The following is a 17929-nucleotide window of genomic DNA, read 5'->3' on the forward strand; positions in this document are numbered from 1 at the left end:
ACAATGAATCCCAAATATTCAATCTGTGGCTTGAAAAAGGCACACTTCTTCTTCTTGGCATAAAGCTTGTGTGCTCTCATTGTTTCAAGAACAATGCGAAGCTAGGGTTCATGATCTTTTTCCTATTTAGAGTAGACTAGGGTATCGTCAAAGAAGACGAGTATGAAGTCATCAAGATATGGCCTAAAGATATCCTACATTAACCTATTGAAGGTAGCAGGAGCATTCGTTAGCCTGAATGACATCACTAGGAATTCAAAGTGTCCATACCTTGTGCTGAATGTAGTCTTCGGGATATCTTCTTCCTTGATCCTTATCTGATAATATCCAGATCTGCGATCTATATTAGAGAAGATCTTCACACCCTAAAGACAATCAAGTAGCTCATCTATTCTTGGAATGGGGTATTTATTTTTTATGGTTGATTGATTCAACCCTCTGTAGTCAATGCATAGACAAAGTGTTCCATCCTTCTTCTTTTGGAACAGCACTGGAGCTTCCCATGGCGAACTGCTAGGATGGATGTAGCCTTGGTCTAACAGTTGCTTGAGTTGCTCTTTTAGTTCAATAGCTTCCAAAATGCGCATCCTATACCCCCTCTTTGCGACTAGTGTAGCTCCTGGCGCCAGCTTGATTTCGTGGTCGACTTCCCTTTGAGGAGGAAGTTCTGTCAGCTCTTCAGGAAATATGTCTGCGCATTCCCTTAACCAAGAAGGTTCTTCCCTAGATTCTTGATTGTGATCTAGCTTATTCGGTTTAATTAGATAGACAGGTAGGCCCTTCCTAACTCCTTTTATTATTCGTGTTGCTTTTGCCAGCTGTATTTTTGGCTTGCCAGTCTCTCCTTGAGTTCTGACTAGTTCCCCTTTAGAATTTTGGAAGGAGACTTGGCCCTTTCCATAGTGGATGTGGACATCATTGGGTATTAGCCAATCCATTCTGAGTAAACATTCGTGGACACCTAGGTTCATTACCCTGAATCTCACCGAAGTCGGCTTCCCACCCAATAGGAATTTCACGTTAGCAGTTTGCCTAGTACAAGAGACCTCACGACCATTTGCCAATTCCACAAGTAAAGTAGGTGCATCTATTGTGGCTATCCCTAGCCTTTTTGCACAGATCGGTGAAATGAAGAAATGTGTACTGCCACAGTCAATTAGGGTTTTGAAGCTTTTACCTTCATGATCTGATGGATTTTGAATCACTGAGAATTGGCGATTCGGACCCTTCTTGTGAAGAGTGGCGTGGACCCTTGCCCTCTCAATGTCAGCATCCATGGATGGATCTTCTTCATTACCCAACTCCTTGTTGGAAACAATGGAGGTTCTCCCTCTGGCCATGACGGTGGTTCCTTGGCCATGGGCGGCTCCTTGGAATTGCCCTTGGCAATGTCCTCTGCTAAGCTTGGGACACTGCCTCTTGAAGTGTCCGGGCTCGTTGCAATGGAAGCAACGTAGATTGCGGTCCTTACCTTGTGTAGGAAAAAATTTGTTGACAGCATTGGTCCTAGCTTTCTTCCTTTGACCCTGATTCTGACCCTATGCTCTCTTAGTCTAAGCCCTAAACATATCCTTGTTCTGATCTCTGTAAGACCAAATCCTGTTGTTGTGCAGGAGTTAGACTTGGAACCTGCGCTTGGGGTTGCGTCTGGAGAATAGGATTCTTTATATTAAAAACTTATCAAATGTTTCCCATATTACATTAGTACGACTAGCACAGCTTTTAGCAAAGTGATTTAATCTCTTAACACCTTAGCTAACATTTACAATCAAGACATACGATAGTAAAAAGTCTTGTTCATTCATGAGGGCATATCCCTTTGAGTACATTTATTTTGGAAAAGTAGAACAAGCTGATTGATACATCAGTTTGCGAAAAATAGGATTGTGTACAATCGGCTACAGGGATTGAGTAATAATATGGAGTGGGGTTGTGGATTTTCAGGAAACGATAAGTCATAGGAAGCTTGGGGTATCCCTTCCTTTGATACCCATTCTTCTCATAGCGCCCTAGCACTTTGATCTTGTCGGCAGGGATCACTTGGGTCACTTCTTCATACACATACTTGTTTTGCTTCACTTGCCAACCGCCAACATGCAAGGTTGATGCCAGGAGGCATATTTCAAGGTGGATTCCGTGCCATGGTGGATTTCGTGAGGTTTTACGGTGGATTCTGTAAACTTTTATTATCGGGGCTCATACACAAAGTGGATTCTTTGTGCGAGAAGTCGATGGGGATGCCTATCCTTTTCGGGCGTTTTGTTATTTTTTTGTGTACATGGGTGATTCCGCAAAATACATATTTAAATTAATAAACGTTTATGAGTTTAGAGTGCGCACTCATGATAAATTAAGGTTAGGATTGATTTCTAACCAATTAATTTATTTATGTAGCTGAAGACTGCTAGGTATTCACTTTTTTCGGCTTAATTGTATTATTTTACTAACGATTGTGAATGCTTCAGTTGATGTGTAGAGATAGCAGCGGTGGTAGTGGAGGATAGCGTGTATTCAAAATTTATCGTCAATATTTTGATGGGCGCATACCTTAGGCATGGCGCCTATATTTTATCGTGCTTATTTATCAAGGCATTTGATATTTATTTATTATTATTTTTGTATGCGCATGGATGCACGATTTAAATATTTGTATTGGATATTGTGTTTGGGTACGCCTGACTTCTTGGGCGCCCATTAGCTTTAATTCTATTTGGCACAAAAGCAAACTCAAAAGCTAAAGCGTGCTATTTTGTAATTTGGGCTATTATTTGAGCTTGAAGATGAATAATATATAAAATACATGCTTTGTAGAGTGCTCACACAAGGCATGGGGAGGAGATTGCACCCAATTGGTCTCTTGTTCATGTCGTGCAAGTCTTCTATATTGATTTGTGTGCAAAAAGTAGAGTTCTTTTGTTCTTAGGGACCTTCTGACGCTCACTATGCGCGCTTACGGCATCTGATTTGTGCACCAGTGGTATCATAGCGAAGTTGAGATCGAGAGCTTCCAATCGCTTACCATCTTGTATGTCCCTATCTGTAGCCTCTGATTGCGAAGGAACGACCTGAGGAGGCAGAGGACCACTTGTACATCTCCTTCTTCAAGACGTTTTTCAAAGATAGAAGTAAGCTCTTCTTCCATATCTCAAAAAGTTTAAAAGCTTTAAGTCAAAGCTTAAACTTAAAGCTTAGTAAGCTTAAAGCCTCATAATTCAACGAATCTGTGAACACGGCATCCTGATGTCTGAGCCGGCGGTGAAAAACGCCCCCCCTAAAATCGAAAAAAAATGGCGCCTGATCAGTCTCCTTTCTAAAGCTTAAGTCATTTAAGCTTTAAAAAAAGATTAATCACTCAAGTTCACCAAGTCCTCTTACTCCTGCAAGTTCTGTAAGTCACAAAGGATCAAAACATACTTACTTCAACTATTCCCATAAAGACTGTTCATATGCAGAAGCACAGAGTTCGTTTATTCCTCTCTAGAAGACTTTGTTCACACACGCAGACTTGCTGGACCAGTTTCAGCAAACGCAGAAGGTCATATGCACTTTCTACGAAGACAACGAATACCGCAACCGCAAAAGAGAAAGATCATAAAAGCCAAATAAAATTTATAACCCTTGTATACCCGACTTTGAGCTACGGTCATCCCACTAATCAGATTTCGAGAGTGTGAGGTATTTTGGATTTTACAGGATGACGGAATAACATATGGATGATTTAATGGCTAAAGATGATTTACCCGAACCAACGATGGAAGAAAAATTGGATTTGATTATGATGCAGCTTGATGAAGAACGAAGAGCCCGATAAGCTTTGCAAGTTCAATTGGCCAATTTACAACGATCTATCACTGACAAACATGGACTGCAACCCAAAGATCTTATAAGATGTACCATCGATGCGACACTTGAAGCTCAATCCATCCGCAAAGAAACAAAGATAAGTAAAAGAAACTTTAAATTTTGTACTTTCAATGGATCTCGAGATGGAAGACTGTACTTGCATTTATCAGTCAATTTGATGATTACTTCCATGAAGAGACATATGCTGAGAAAGAAAAAATTAAATGTGTCACTAACCATTTAGTTGATCGAGCATCTTTATGGTGGACTGTGGTTTGCAAGAGCATTGATTGTCCCACTACCTGGGAGAGTTTCCAAAAGAAGTTTTTGCAGAATTTCCTTCCTCCTCAATTTCATGAAAAATCCATAAAGCAATGGGATCTTCTATAGCAAAGAGATCGTGAATCTATTTTCCAATACACTGAATGTTTTTGGAATGCCCTACTACAACTACGCATGCTCGAAGATATACGTGAAGCGACTCACAAACGCAAGTTTATGTTTGGTTTACTTGGACATTACTATGCTGAAGTCAATATGTTCAAGCCAACAACCCTTGAAGATGCAATTTCTTTGGCTCATGACAATGAAGACAAGATTCGAGGAAGAGACAAGCGTCCACAACAATTTCAAGCTAATGGTAACCATGGTTCCAAACAATTCAATTTAAATTTGAGAAGATTCAATCAAAGTCATTTTCTTCCATCTTCATTCCATAAGTCTTGGACACGACCACCTGCTTTGCCATCAAATACCAATCAAAACCCTAAGCCATCCTCACAGCCAAATCCCACTATTCCTAGACTTCTTGCCATTGCCAACAATGTATCTAAAGCCAAACCTATAGTTTGTTACAAATGCCATCAACCTGGACATCTAGCAGCCAATTGTCAATCGAAAAAGCCACCTGTCCATATCAATTATCTTGGAGCAATGGAAGAAGAAGAACGTGAGGAAATGCCTGACTTTACGGAAGATGATGACGACATTGCCACTGCTTCGAATATTTTGCCAGGTATGCCAACTCCACATTCTTTGTTGACAATGAAATGTTTTGTGCATGGTAAAGAAAAGATTATTTTGCATGATGATGGTAGCACACATGATTTTATTTCTGCAAAGTTAGTGAAAGAATTGAAATCACAAACTGTTTCTACACATTATCGTATTAAAGCAGCATTCCTAGGCACAAGATATAATGGAACACAAGAGGTGCATAACTTAGAAATTAAAATTGGTGAATACACTGAACGTAGAAATTTCCTAGTTGTACCTTTGTAGTCAAGTGACATTATCTTAGGTATGCCTTGGCGTCATCAGTATAATCCTGACATAGATTATTCTACGCATTCAATTAAAATTTATTTTCAAGCAAAACCAATTACATTGCATGGTATGCATACTTCTAATAATTTTCCACTGCTTACTCATACTCAAGCTAAACGTGCATTACGTAAAAGTAGCAAATCTTATTTAATATGGGTGAATGAACTTCACGCTAAAAAAAAACATATGCATCCTAGGCATAAACAATTTCTTGCTCAATTTAAAGATTGTTTTGCTGATGATTTACCACCTAGACTACCACCCTCACGTCCTGAATATCACAAAATAGATTTAATTCCTAATACACAACCACCATGTAAAGCACCATATAGGCATAACCAAATTGAACAGAAAGAAATTCAAAATCAAATAGAATAATTGCTTAACAGAGGATTAATTAGACCTAGTAGTTCTCCATTTGGTGCACCTATTTTATTAGTAAAGAAGAAGAATAATACTTATCGCATGTGCATTGATTATCGTGCCCTGAATAAAATTACAGTTAAGAATAGATATCCGATTCCTAGGGTAGATGATCTTATGGATAAACTACAAGGTTCTGCCATATTCCGTAAAATAGATCTTAAATCTGGTTATCATCAAGTGAGATTGGATAAATCTGATATATTCAAAACTGCATTTAGAACACAATTTGGACACTATGAATTTCTAGTGATGCCTTTTGGATTAACTAATGCACCTGCTACATTTAGTCGAATGATGAATTGCATATTTCTGAAATATCAGCATTGTGTTATAGTATTCTTTGATGATATATTGGTATTCAGTAAAAATGAGAATGAGCATTACGAACATTTGTCTTTAGTTTTCAAGTTGTTAAAAGATAATCAATTGTATGCTAATCCATAAAAGAGTGAATTCTTTCAGACAGAAATTGAATATCTAGGTCATATTCTTTCATCAGAAGGTATTCAGGTTGACCCTAAAAAGATAGAAGAAATATTAAATTGGCCCATACCTAAAAATGTGCATAAGTTACGTTCTTTTCTAGGTCTTGCTAGTTTTTACAGAAAGTTTATGCGAAATTTTTCATTACTTGCATTACCTTTGACTAAACTTTTAAAGAAGGGTATTATTTATAACTGGACTGATAATCAACAAAAATCTTTTGATTTATTGAAACATACATTAACCCATGCTCCTGTATTACAACTACCTAATTTCAATAGCCCATTCTTTTTAATAGTTATTGATGCTAGTGGATCTGGAATAGGAGCCGTCCTTATGCAAGATAATCATCCCATAGCCTATTCTAGCTGTAAACTGAAACCATCCAAACTTAAATATTCTACATATGATAAAGAATTGTTAGCTGTAGTACAAGCCTTACGTCAATGGAAACATTACTTAATGGGTTCTGAATTTATGATTAAAGCTGACCAAAAAAGCATTAGACATCTACTTAGTCAACCTCAAATATCTTATAGACATATTAAATGGGCAGCTTTCATTCAAAGTTTTCATCCCCTTATACAATATCAACCAGGAAAAGAGAATGTTGTAGCTAACGCTTTAAGTAGAAGACCGATAATTCATAATATTTTTGTGATATCATTTGATTCCCTTATCCCTATGAAAGATACTTATCATCAGGATCTTACTTTTCAAGCTGATTGGAATAAATTAGTTGCAAATAATTGGATTCCTATTGATTCACTGTCTTACAATAATGGATTCATGTTTTATGAAAAGAGATTATGTGTGGCAGTTCCATTTAGATCTTTTGTTTTGAATGAGATTCATTGTCCTCCATATCAAGGTCATAGAGGTATTATATCTACTTTGCGTACATTGACTGAAGATTTTTATTGGCCACATATGGACACTGATGTATCCAACTTTGTTTCTGAATGTTTAGTTTATGAACAAGTTAAAAGACACCATGGTAAACAATATGGTTTATTAATGCCATTATCTATTCCATCACGACCATGGGAACAGATTTCTATGGACTTTATTACTGGTTTACCTAACACTAAAGCTAACCATGATATGATTTGGACTGTTGTAGACAAGTTTAGCAAACAAGCATATTTCATTCCATGCAAGAAAACTTTAACTGCATCTCAAGCAGCTCAATTGTTTTTGAAAACTGTGTTTACTAATCATGGTTTACCAAAAGTTATTATTTTTTATCATGATTCTAGATTTTTAAATAATTTTTGGATTACTTTGTTTGCTAACTTAGGAACAAAGATTGGTTTTTCATCTACATTTCATCCTGAAACTAATGGTCAAACAGAAGCTACTAACAATGTTATTTTAGATCTTTTACGTGCTTACACTATTTCAAAACCACACACATGGGATACACATCTACATTTACTTCAGTTTGCATATAACAATATACCACATACAGCTACAAAGAAAGCACCATTTGAAGTTATTTATGGATATCGATTGTCTACACCTGTTGCATCATTATCAAACAAAATTCAAACTGCTAATGATATTGCTAACATGCATGCCACTATTTTTGATGAAGTTAAAGATATAATTGCCAAAGCGCAGCAATCATATACAAAATAAGCAAATAAGAAAAGACAGGCTATGAATTTTAAAGTTGATGATTATGTTTGGTTACGCATAGAAAAACGTAGATTACAAAGTGTAGATAAACACCCAGTTGTGAAATTAGCACCTAAATTCTATGGACCATTCAAGATCATATACAAAATCAATGACAATGCATTTAAATTAGAATTACCACAACATTGGAAAATCCACAACACTTTCCATATCAGTTTATTACGACCCTTTAGAGGCCAATCACCTGTACACCCTGTTTATGAAAGCCCACCTTTGCTAGATGAAGAGACTGAAATCCTTGAGCCTGAAACTATTATAGATACTGACTTTATGACCACTAGAACTGGCCGTAGATATTCTAGATATTTGGTCAAGTTTAAAAACCATCCTGTTGAAGAGCCCCAATGGATGCACGCTAGAGACTTAAATGCTTTCCCCACTCTGTTAGCTCCACATTGAGCTAATAGCAATTGAGGACAATTGCTATCCCACCCCTGGGGTATGATGCCAGGAGGCATATTTCACAGTGGATTTCATGCCACGGTGGATTCCGTGAGGTTTTATGGTGGATTCTGTAAACTTTTATTACTGGGGCTCATACACAAAGTGGATTCTTTGTGCGAGAAGTTGATGGGGACGTCTATCCTTTTCGGGCGTTTTGTTAATTTTATGTGTACATGGGTGATTTCATAGCGGGTGATTTCGCAAAATACATATTTAAATTAATAAACGTTTATGAGTTTAGAGTGCGCACTCGTGATAAATTAAGGTTAGGATTGATTTCTAACCAATTAATTTATTTATGTAGCTGAAGACTGCTAGGTATTCACTTTTGTCGATTTAGTTGTATTATTTTACTAACGATTGTGAATGCTTCAGTTGATGTGTAGAGATAGCAGTGGTGGCAGTGGAAAGCATTGGAGGATAGTGTGTATTCAAAATTTATCGTCGATGGGCGCATACCTTAGGCATGGCGCCTATATTTTGTCGCACTTATTTATCAAGGTGTTTGATATTTATTTATTATTATTTTTGTATGTGCATGGGTGCACGATTTAAGTATTTGTATTGGACATTGTGTTTGGGTACGCTTGACTTCTTGGGTGCCCATTAGCTTTAATTCTATTTGGCACAAAAGCAAACTCAAAAGCTAAAGCATGCTATTTTGTAATTTGGGCTATTATTTGAGCTTGAAGATTAATAATATATAAAATACATGCTTTGTGGAGCGCTCACACAAGGCATGGGGGGAGATTGCACCCAATTGGTCTCTTTTTCATGTCGTGCAAGTCTTCTACATTGATTTGTGTGCAAAAAGTAGAGTTCTTTTGTTCTTGGGGAGCTTCTGACGCTCACTACGTGCGCTTACAGCATCCGATCTATGCACCAAGGGTTGCGTTTGTGTGAGCTTCGACAAAGATGAACAGCTTCACGATCTTTAAATCCTTCATCCACTTGATTCTCTTCAAGTTGGTCTAAAGGTACGCAAGTCGATGGGCTACTATGTAGTATATTCCTGATTCTCCCGTCCATCTCCGTTCTGCATATAGGGGTGAAGGATTATAGATGCGGTCCAGAATATTCATCATGCCTAGCCTCTGTCGATAATCCAAAGCATGCATTGTAGTCATAAACATGACCTGGAACACCAAGAACTTGCTCCATGCTTCGTAACTCTGCAACCCAACATCCATAAGTGAGTAAAGAAAAGTTTTCAACAGAAAACGCTGCTCTATTCCACTCACCTTTCCCTAACTGTCCCCTTATTCTCTTTATTTTTCTCCATTAGGTTCCCTTGTAAATCTTAAATCCCGTTGGTTCGCTTTGATACCAATTGTAACGTGTCTGCTTGTCCGATTGTGGGACACGTCTTAACAGCCCATTAGGAGGAGGGTCTAGCAGGCTCCGCCGCAAGGAATGACACAGGGTTTGCGATCTAGGTCTTCCCGAGTCTGCTCTGAGCAGAAGTGTCTGGCTGTTCCCACTTGGGATCGACCTGAGGTCAGGGTTCCTTTCCTATCAATAAAGTCTCTAAGAAGAAGCTAACGTCGAGTGCTAGATGTACCACTTTGCGTAGGAATAACAGAGTCAAAGCGGATTCATGCTGCACTTGGTTCATGGAGAATGGGAAAAGAGAGAGATGTGAAACTCAACCTCTCTGCTATACAGCATAGTTCCATTCCTTTCCCCTAAAACAGAATAAACCGGGATTCTACATTTAAGAGAGGGATGCAAAACTCAACCTCTCTGCCATACGGCATAGTCCCATTCCTTTCCCCTAAAACAGAATAAACCGGGATTCTACATCTACTGACACTAGGTCTTCATAGTCTTATTATCTCATCATTTGAGAAAAGTTCCCAGCTAACCGGGACCACCCTTCCGTAGGACGGACCTAAGTCACATCCACCGCACTTTCTTCACTTTGCTTTAATTATCTAATTATCTAACACATTACGTTTTGACATGCAAAATCAGCTTCCTTAATTAATCAAATTAATCACGAGTTCCTTCACGTAACTTAGGCACTGACACAAAAGCAATGTCAAGCAAGTTCCTTTTTCTCCAATATCTGTTCTTTATTTATCATAATCTTGGAGCACATCCAATATCATGCCCGAAGGCTATCCTAGCAATCTACAGGATTGCTGCTCCAAGTTCCGCCCGTTGACTAGTACACGGGCCTTGAGATCCCATCTCGAGTCGGCCTCTTGTGCTGGATCCGGAGGCAAGGGATTTATAGCCAGAGCCTCCCCTGGCACCCAAACGTCCTCCCGCTCCAAGCAGCACCCACGGAGAGACCTCTCGCGGCGGGTGAGGTCCATATACCAGCGTGGCTAACAACCCCCTTGGATAGGGCCAGGGGCAGACTGTCGGAGGTAACTGTTCCTGCCTCTCCCTCCAGGCTTTCAACCTGAAGCATTAAGTGTTTTCCTTGAATTAGTTCCTTGATCCAAGAGATCAAATAATGTACCTAAGTACAAGCACGAATATTTCGGAGGTCATTTGTACGACCGACTACTAGGGTGTGACTCCTTTTTTTCGGATGCTTCCAGCATCCGATCCTGGGTCTTTTTCCCGGATACTCCTCGCATCCTATCCTGGATCGCTTGCGATTTGGCGAGATCTCAATAATCTCAAACAAGATTACGCAAGCAAATGTAAGTTAACTTATTTTGAGTTGCTCTTCCCTTGGGTTCTTCCTTATGGTATCTTAACCTAACCCAAGCATTACCTGGACAATCAAGGCAACGGTCATGCCTTCATTTGCAACCCAACTAAAGGTCTTTTATTCTTCTAGTTCTAACCAAGTTCGGTTATTACACTTGGCAACATAGGACTCTTCATTTGGGCCCTCAAAATATAGTCTAGATGCATGTGTTTCCTCCATTTCTCTTAGTGCGGTTCCATGCAGAATTTTCCAATCAACCTTATCCATCATGCACATGATATGCTTAGTAAGGTTGAACGTCCTAAACAACCTTTATCTCTCTTCATTCCTGGCAACAAGTACTTATTCCTAATGCACTAGATCACATGTGACTTGCGTATATGAAAGTCTAGGATTTTGTCCCACGGTGCAAGTGTATCTCATGAACAGAAACTAACATTTCATGTGTTTCTTTTAACCATGATTGCAAAATGTGAATTCTAAATGACTATTCATGCACTGAACTGGCTATCATTTTATGTGAAGTAATGCGATAACCTTATCATTTTATGTGTGTAAAAGCTATCATTTCATGCATATAATCTTATGCAAATTCCATACTCTACCGTTTCACGCATGCAACTTAGTGCTTAGAGTAGACAAAAACCCTAAGACTCGTTCTTGTTCCATGCACGTCACCAACCCTTTCATCTCTTCCACGAGAAATAATATCTAATTAATTATAACACATAAAGAACCTTGGTTTGATTTGTGTTCGTAGGGGCGTTTATTGCATTGGTCGCTCTGCTCGTCTCTCCCGCATTACCGGTACCAACGGTAGCTTTGGCACCTACGCTTCCTGCAATTTTCTTCTTGGCTGCCGTTCCTACTCAGGGTTTGGGAAGTCCGGCCCTTAGCGGCCTTCAGGATGATCGGTTCAGGAGGGAAAGGTCGCGGAAAGGGAATCCTTTGTCGATGAGGGGTAACTTGTCTCCAACTCTCTTCCTTTCTCTCTCTCCTTCTCCCTCTCTCCCTCTCTTCTTCCTCTTCTCTTCTCCTTCTTTCTCTCTCTCCTTCCTCTTCTTATTCTTTTTCTACTTCTCTCTTTCCTCCTTCTACCTCTTCTACTTCTCCTTCACTTCTTCTTCTCCTTCTTTCTCTCTCCTCTTTCTCTTCCTCTTCTTCTTTTCTCTTATTCTCCTACTCTCTTTCTCCCTCCTTCTCTTCTTCTCCTCCTCCTCTTCTTCTTCTACTTCTCTCTCTCCTTCTCCTTCTCTCCCTCTTCTTCTCTTCTCTCTCCCTCTCCTTCTTCTTCTCTCCCTCTTCTTCCCTTCTCTCTCCCACTCCTTCTTCTTCTCTCCTTCTCCTTCTCTCCCTCTTCTTCTCTTCTCTCTCCCACTCCTTCTTCTTCTCTCCTTCTCCTTCTCTCCCTCTTCTTCTCTTCTCTCTCCCACTCCTTCTTCTCTCCTTCTTCTTCTCTCCCTCTTCTTCTCTTCTCTCTCCCTCTCCTTCTTCTTCTCTCCCTCTTCTTCCCTTCTCTTTCCCACTCCTTATTCTCTCTCCTCACTCCTCACTCCTCTCCCTCTTCTTCTCTTCTCTCTCCATCTTCTTCTTCTTCTCTCCCTCTTCTTCCCTTATCTCTCCCACTCCTTCTCTCTCCTCGCTCCTTTTTCTCTCCTTCTCCTTCTTCTTCTTCTTTTCTCTCCCTCTTCTTCTTCTTCTCTCCCTCTTCTTCCCTTTTCTCTCCCACTCCTTCTCTCTCCTCACTCCTTCTTCTCTCCTTCTCCTTCTCTCCCTCTTCTTCTCTTCTCTCTCCCACTCCTTCTCTCCCTCTTCTTCCCTTCTCTCTCCCACTCCTTCTTCTTTTTCTACTTCTCTCTTCCCATGGGCCCGCAATGGTTGGCAAACAGGGGGAGGGGGTGACTTGAATCGTAGGCCCAGGGGGCATTGTTGCGACAGATTGGAGGGGGGGGGTTGAAGACTCGACGGAAGGACCAGGTGCACTGTCGCAGCTACGACACAAGTGAGGAGGGGGGGAAAAGAGTCATCGACGGGGTCCTAGGGCCACGCAGCTGCCGACGGAGGGAGAGGTTGTAGCAGCAGGGGGGCGCTCTCTCCTGTCTGTCCCGGGGGAGGAGGTGGGTGGCATGGCCACCCCTCCCACCTGGGGGCCTGCATGTCCCCCATCACCACCACTCCCTCTCTCTCTCTCTCTCCCTGATGTGCTGCGGCGGGGAGAGAGAGGGGGGTTAAAAAAATTTGAACTATTGATAATAATTTTTTTTGAAATTAAAAAGGGGGGTGTTCCTATGGGGGAGAAAACATGGGAATATTACACATTGACAGGACCTCAAACTAATTGGCATGTGATTCCAGGGGATTGGTAAACTCCTATATAATCTTATCAAAACTATTTGTAGTTTTGCCAAATCTATCATCAATCTACTAATCCCTCAATTAGATTAATTGCTCATTTTTATTGGTACCTAGCGTGCATGTATGGTCATTCTCATTATGATCAGACGCGCCAGTACCAAAGTTGTGTATGAATACAATGTGGATATCAATCCTCGCTCATCAGTTAGATATATTGTATTTCTATGCTCTTTGTCTTCTAAGCAAATAGCTTGTTCTTGTGGAGAGGATATGTTGTTTGCAATTCTTTCAAAATCCTTCCAAGATATTAATTAGCCCAAAAGACCAAGTCAATTTAACTCTCAACATATCCCCACACTTAATCAAGGAGCATCCTCACGACTTGAAATAAGGAAAAATATTGAGTTCAAAAACTAGCTCAACACTTCTTTCTCAAACATCAGTCAATTAGTATCCACAATCCAACCTCAATCCCATCAATCTCCAAAACAACCTATATTTATAAAAAAGATTGACGAAAGGAAAATGCCTTGAACATGAATGAATTCTTAGCTTACAAGGATGTACAAGGTTCTTCTATTCCACCGTAAGTCTTCAAAACTTTAACCATATCCATAAATTAGCATCTTCAAGTCTTTTCAGTTTTCTTGAACCAAATCTCTAGAAGAACACAAATTAAACATGCCCGCACACAAACCCATAACATAGAGAAATTTGAATGACATCCCACTAAAGGAGAATAAAAATAGATTCCATTAAAGTTCAATAACCAATTAGCTGAATGGTTGATTTTGAGGGTTGATTGATTGATTTTGGATGTGTTGGAAGTGTTTTGAAGAGTTTTGGGATAGACTAAGTAGGTTTGAGAAGCTCTTGATAGTTTTTGGTTGAGATTGATCATTTCTTTGTGTCATTATGGTTCTTTGATGGTTTCTATGAAGAATATGAAGAATATATTGAAAATTTGTTGTGATAAATCCATGGGAGATTTGCTACATGATGTTGCATGAAGATTTGTGAAGATTGGTGCTCTTTTTCTTCTTGTGGTTGATTAAAAGTATAAAGAACATGCTTGTTGACGTGGTAAGATAGATTTCCTTAGAATAGTTTTCCCATTTTCTTGGTGTTTCTCTTTGTAATGTGCTCGCCTATCGGCTATCCAAGCACATTTTTAGTAGTTTATCGAGAGACAAATCTAAGTGATGCCATCCGACACTCCCATGGAATGTGACGGGGTTTGTCACCTAGGGTTTCTCATTGAGTCCGCCTTGCAACAAAATGTTCATGGCCGAACTCACTAGGATCGACCTGAAACTTAGGTCCCTAGTGGTCAAGGTCTCCTAACAGCATTCTAGCATCGGGTTAAAGACATCCTATTTTACACAGAGACACCCAAGCCAAAGGAGATCCATGCTGCACTTGGTTCAAAGAGAATGGAAAATGAGAGGGATGCGCCACTCAACCTCTCTGCCCATAGGGTATAATCCCATTCTGATCCCCTAAAATGGCATGAATCAAGGTTCTAACCTAACAATTCCTAAGGATCAATCATCTCGATAAAACCTTGTGAGAAGCCTCCCAATTCTCTAGGACCACCCTGTCGTAGGACAGACCTGTCGGAGGTTCCTTCCAATCGATTCCCTCAATAGGTGTTCTTTAGTTATTTAATTAAGTCCTACCACATTTATGTGTGACATTTAAAATCAACTTCTCTAATTAGACCTTTTAGGGAATAGGGTTCCTTTGCTTAACTTAAAGCACCAACATGAAAACAGGGCAAACAATCATTTTGACAAACAAGTTCCTTAACTTATCTTCAAGTTAATCTTTGTCTCTTGCCCATACAGGAGAAATTATATTTCCCTTCTGCCCTGCAGAAGTAACTGGTCCAAATCACATGATACCATAATTTCCATCCTTTATCTAGAATAGGATCTTCCAACACCACAAACATTGGGCTTGTAACGTGTCTGCTTGTCCACTTATGGGACATGTCTTAGCAGCCCATCAGGAGGGGAGTCTAGAAGGTGCCACCTGGCACTCACAAGGAATGTCACAAGGTTTGCGATCTAGGTCTTCCCGAGTCTATGTTGAGATGACAAGCTCAACACATGCGGACATTGATAATGGACCGCCTGGTTAGATGGGTCCACACGTCTACACTTAGCATGTTGGTGGTCATTATGACTCTCACATGGCCACTGACTCATTACTTATTATATTCAGGTTGTTACATCTATTTACAGCTAGCATAGTCATAGCACCAGTCAACTAGTGTAGTCGGTTATGCATTGTTTGACTTAGTAGGCCACTTTCCTTTATGCTGTATCTTATCTATACTTTGTGTACATTGTAAATTGTGTGGAAGAAGAAGAAGAAACCAGCAAGAAAAAGTTTTTGGCCTCCATCTCTCTTCTTGTCTCTTGAGTGAGCTTCTCCTTGTGCATTCTGTGTGTGTTCGGCGCAGCATCTTGAGCAAGTCCCCCCACCACGCGATTCTTGACATGGTATCAGAGCCGCACCACTAAGAGAGGTTGATTTTGAAGGCTGAAGTGAAGGAGAAGAAGCAAGGTTCGAGCAAGTAAGCCACGGGTAAGAAGCTCTCCGATCCTTCCACTCTTTCTCTTGGATAGTGTCTGTGGAGGCACCGGAAGTAGGGCAGAGCAAAAATCTCAGATTGCAGTGAGATTTGGTGTGCGCGAAGAGCGCTGTGTATTCTGCAGATAAGGCCTTTAGGGCTTTCCGACAGTTATTTTGGGCATCTAAGGCCGTTTCAGGCCTCGTTTTAGAGCCGCAAGGTTGTGGATAGCAGTTTTGGGGTACACTGTGATTTTGACTGTTTTGATCGAAAGTAGGTGCGCAGGTTACAGATTCCAAATCTGTAATTCTTGAGGTGTTTGCAGGAAGCAAAGATTGTCAATAATCCCAATGTGGGGTTGATCATGGTGTGTACAAAATGATTGATACATTATCACGGAGGATTGTAATAGACAAGGAACTCCATGGCTACAAAGAGAAGGCAAACAATATGCACACTCAACAAATGTTCTCTTCTTATTATTCATTGCATACAATGGCTATACTTTTATAGAAGAGATAAGGCCTCATTTATGTAGCCTCACACTTTCCATGTGTGTCCCCATGTGACACCATACAACCCACACTTTACATGTGTGCCCTATGTGGCACACTTTACTCCACATCTCTCATCCATATTCATGCACCATACAATCTTAAGCACACAAGAGTGCTTTCACATAATACACACCCGCAAATACCGAAGCTTACATTCTCAACACCCCCTCTTAAGCGAGGTGTTTACTTTACCTTATCACCCATCCAATGTAGCATTGCATGACCGCAATTGCTACTTCTTAACACTCCCCCTCAATGCTATATTGGAGTGTTTATATGACTAGACACTTCTAGTCCACCATATGCATGTTTTATGTGCGTGTACAATGTTCGTTTGAGCACCACTTGCTCAGGTGAACCTACCCCATCCTTTTTGAATAATCCTAGATGTTCGGGAAAGGTATGACAAACCTCAAGGTGCAACAGTCATGTGCACACACCACACACTCGCAAAATTCTTTTTGAGATCTCAATCTCGGGCAAAGAACCCCTCACACAAGCCAATTCTTGTGCAACCTCGTCTCAAATAGACTCTTTTGAGACACACATGCATGTAGATACATTCATTCTGAGCCTTTAGGTGGGCTCGGGTAGAGTACCCTCATACCATGGATGAAGTACAATTTTTCATTTTCAACTCTCAAGTTCAGCTATCATTATCCACAATACAAATGTGAATTTTTTCACATTGTTTCACACAAATATATTTAGAATGTATAACTTAACTTTTGCTTTGGTGTATGAATGGGGCTTTACACATGCCAAAAACCCATAAAAGATAAGGTTGCCACATGGCAACTCCTTTGCCCCATCATCACTGGCAAGCTTCTTTTTTTTTGTTCGACTCTTCGTTTCTGTGCTCTTTCTCTCTCTCTCTCTCTCTCTCTCTCTGTGCCCTGCTTAGAGTGTTTCAATAATGCACTTATTGCTATCAATTATATATTCTCGGAATCGAAAGCTTCTCTAGCACCAACTCGATGACCAGGGATGCCATGATCGAGCTTATGTACAGTCGTCCAGGATTGTGAGGTAGATTGCCTGTGAAAAACACAGAAGAGGAGAAGAGAAGCAGCAAAACTCTGCGTCTGATGGGGGCTCGGAAGCAGAAGTGGACGCCGAAGCAAGAGGCTGCCTTGCGGGCAGGCGTGGAGAAGCATGGCCCATGACACCGTAGGCGAGGGTGTCTGTGCCGGTGAAGCCCACAGGGTCGCCGATCTACAGACCGGAGTCACGATCCTCCAACTTCAGGCCTGCAAAGGCCTTCCGATTCGCCGAAGGGGCCAATCCAAACCTTCCTGCGAATAGCATCATTATTGTGGATGCCACCATGATCAGGTTAGTTGGAGAGTCGATGAAGTTGTAGCGCACACGCAAGAGCTCCCTTGTTTTGCACTCGTAGAGAGGGCAAGCACGCAGGAATGGAGGAGGAGGAGACAATGCTGGTCTTGCTGGCCTTGAGGCCTCGGAAGTCAAAGGTGGAAATGGAGGAGGGCAAGGCCAGAGCTGCTTGAGCTGTGGCCATCGCGTCTTCACAATCACACACCTCTC

The sequence above is a fragment of the Lygodium microphyllum genome, chromosome 10, assembly GCF_053477565.2.
Source record: "Lygodium microphyllum isolate KBCC chromosome 10, Lygodium_microphyllum_v1.1.10, whole genome shotgun sequence".
NCBI lineage: Eukaryota > Viridiplantae > Streptophyta > Polypodiopsida > Schizaeales > Lygodiaceae > Lygodium > Lygodium microphyllum.